Source organism: Phaethon aethereus (genome assembly GCF_964289735.1).
Source record: "Phaethon aethereus genome assembly, chromosome: 8".
Classification (NCBI taxonomy): Eukaryota; Metazoa; Chordata; class Aves; order Phaethontiformes; family Phaethontidae; genus Phaethon; species Phaethon aethereus.
Window position 1 is genome coordinate 22011717 of NC_138584.1, and position 3854 is coordinate 22015570.

Below are 3854 nucleotides of genomic sequence, written 5' to 3' on the forward strand. Positions count from 1 at the left end.
CTTCCGCGCCTGTAACGGGCTCCTGCCACGGCCGACTCCGCGCGCTGGACTCTGCCCCCGGCACCGCCCCGGCCCCGCGCGGCCATGCCGCCGCCAGGTGAGGCCCGCGCCCGGCGGCCGCCCCGCCCCGCCGGGCCCCGCCCCCCCCCAGCAGCTCGGGAGGGCGCGGGGCTCGGCCCTGCTCTGCCCGGACCCCCCCCAGCCTGCCTTCCCCTGCCCGCCACAACTGAAGCAGAGGAACAAGGACTCGGGACAGAAGCTGCTCATAGGGAAAAATAGTCCTTCCTGCCCCTGGTACGGGTTCGGAGGGTTTTTTCTAAACGGAAACCAAGGGCACTCTGAACTAGACTGCACGAAGAATGCTGAGCTTGCCCAAGTCTGGTACTGTCCATTTTCTGGCCACTGTAAAGACATCTCTTCCTCTCCTGTCTCACCGTGTATTATATAAAGTGTATACTGTAGAGTGTATTTATATACCTTTAAAGTCTTCCCCTAAATTGTACACAAAACCAGATTGTTTACCAGCTTTCCGCTCACTAGTTCAGCAATTTTGACTAAAAATGAAGTACTAAATATTGATCAGAATAGGTTTACATCCAGGATATAAAAGCAAGCATGAAGTATACAAGGCCTTCAGCCATCTCTTATTTACCCCAGTTGTATGTACTGTACCTATGTAGCCTCTACAGACTAATAAAGCAGTAGCCATATAAGCAAAGTTGAAGAGGCTTCCTACTGAACTGGGCAACAGCTTCGAAATACTGAGATTTAACATGTAAATAGTTGAAAAGTGTTTTTTCTAACACTTAGTAGGTTTAAAATGTTTCCTTCTCCACCTTGGAATAAACGTATTCTACAGAATGAGACAGATGTTCACATGTTACAGAAGACACCTCCTGTGCTCCAATATAACTACACTCACCTCTGTGGAATTGCTCCATTTTCATTGGTGTACTGAATCCACTCAAGATGTGAAGAGTGGAAATGTCATGAGGCAACATCCAGCACTTCTAAAGGAATCTGCTAAAAAGTTGCAGAGAGAAGCAGCATTGCCTTAGCACATCTTCTGACTCAGAATAAAAAAAAAGACAAACCACCAGGGAGGGGAGGGTTGGGGGGGAGAAGGAGGAATTCTGGCATATGGAGTGAGACCAGGTAAGCACAGAAAAGTGCATTATTAGGAAGCAGCCTGGAGTCCAAAGGTCTTAGCATAGCTAATCAGAGAGTACCTAGAGCATCTCAGAAAGTACACATAGCTTTTCAACTGCTCATGTTGTGGGGAAAAAAGGGTTTGAAGGCAGTTGGATTTCAGTCTTTCTAGATAGCATGTGGTAGATTTAACTGAATACTCAAAAATGCCTAACTTTTATCCAATTCTAATTGAAGAAAATTGTATTCAGGATTGTTACGCATTTTCTAGTAATTTCCACTGACAAAAAACATGCCACAGAATAAACTTACCATCACACTTTAATAGTTGACTTTCCAGTCCAGTTTGAAACGAGAAATCTTAAACCAAGGATTTCTCTGAACTTTGAGAACTGCGTACTTTTTCCCATTATTGGAATGCAACCCAGACAGCATGACATAAACTGGATGAGATTGCAGTGAAATGAAATGAGATCAATTAAGTAACAGTACCAAACCATTCATGTTCATTCTGATATTCAGGGGCTTTTGCTGTTTTGCAATTTTAAATGAGCATTTTCTTTCAAAACATGCCTTTTTCCAGTTACTAAAATGTATTACAAAGCAATTGGTGACATTTACAAGTATTTATGTCTTGTCTCTACCAATCTTGATCTCCACCACTCATTTCTTATCTTCTGAAAGGATAATTGAATCAATATTAAAAAACAGTAAATACCATTTATGGTCATTATTGGTGTTAACAATTTAGTTAAATAAAAACAGTAAAGTTTCCATATAGTGACATACAGGTTGTGCAGATTTGTTTTATTTTACAAACTATGGACATTGACATAGCCCTAATTTAGATATCTACTGCAAAACTTTCTTCAGTAAAAGTGTTAATGTTTCCAGGTTTCATATGGAGATGGATGGAAAAAAGACAGCTGTAGTTGTACAAGAACTATGCTGATGCTAATTACAGCTTGGAGGGGCAGCATCAGCTTTTAACTATAGAAAGAAAAACTGATGAGACCAATAGAGCTGATCGAACTAACTGAAAATCACAGCGTACTGTTCAATACAAACAGTATGGAGCATGTATACGCTATCATTATTTACATAAGAAGTGAAATTAAACCTTTTTGTTGTTGTAAATCAGAGGAAGATAACATTGCACATATGCTAAATTATTCTCGAAAGCCAAACCTAGAACAGCATCTACATGAAACTGTCCATTAGCAGCCCGCAGCTTTGGCAAGAAACTGTGAAGAAATGCTCACCACTCAGTTTCACCTGCCTGTTATTGCTATATGTACTTATTTTTTTGCTAAGCTGCAAATGCCATTTATTAATACTGCTGTGATCATGGATTAGCAGTTTCAACCATTTAGATTTAACCAGCATAACACAGTGTTGACCGAGTGATCTGTAGCGCCAGAAATTAGTCAGGCTGCTGAGAACCTCAAAGAATAAGAGCCTATAACGGACACATTTTCTCCAACTACAACCAGTCCTGCTCTCAGGCTTCTGTAAGTGTGTACCCACTAGGGAAATACCTGCCAACATTACTTAACGCAAATCAAAACTAGATCATGAATCCAAATAAGCCTCCAGCTTATTCCTCCTCCGGCAGGATAGTTAGGATCCAAAAATGACTTAAATTTCACTTTTGGTAAATGACTTTGTTGGAGAGCTAACCATTTAAATAAAAATGTTAATAATCCCTTATTATCCTTTGTTTTAGAAGGAAAAACAAACCATGTCCAAAAAAACAGGTTTCAGTCCTTTTATCTTATGAGTATATTGCACACTGCAGTTTGTCACATTCTTCAGTTTCTCAGCCGTGGTACTTAGGATGTGAGAATCGTGGCATGCAACAGCCATAAAATTTGGCGACAAAGTATGTGGAATAGAACAGAGTCATATTACTATATATGAAATGCCACAGTGCTATACTGCAAACTATCAGTATACAAAATTGTTTCACTACACATAAAGAATATATATATATATACACATATATATGTGACTTTGGCAGTTCTTACCTGCAGTATATTGTGTATTTCTGGTCATCCATGTTCCAAATGAAGCAGCTACTTAAAACAATTACTGGTACAACCAGAGAATGAAGAGCTTCTTTTAAAATATTTCAGGACCTTGTTTAGTCTAATCAAAATAAGGCTAAGAAGAAACATAGCTGGTGTTTATAACTATCTACAATAGCATTAAATTGATATAAACTACCTAAAAAAAAAAGTTGATAAAAATAAAACTGAAATTTCCTACTCATAAATGATGTTTAAAACTATATTTTAAACAAGAGGACACTGCAAAACAAGGCCTTTCAATAAGATTGTATTTCGTCCTCTGTTTTAAGACAAGAGTTCAAATATGACTGCCTGTGACAAGAGGGGACCAAAGTCCATTACCAAAACTTACTGATCTTCTGAGAGTTTGTCCATAGTACATGAAGTATTCATATTTTGGCTTTGACCCACGAAAAACATCAACTAATAAAACTGTCTTTGTAAAGTCCATGCAGCAGCAATAAACTCACTTTGCACTCTGACTTCAATTTTGGAATTGTGACTTCATAGGGAGTAGAAAGAGATCCCAGGGATTTTTATCCTGCTTCCTATTACTTTTTAGATGTTTGTTGGCATATGAGGAAAATAAAAACATGTCATTTTCCTGGATTGCTGTCAGAAGTGGTTCTACGTCCT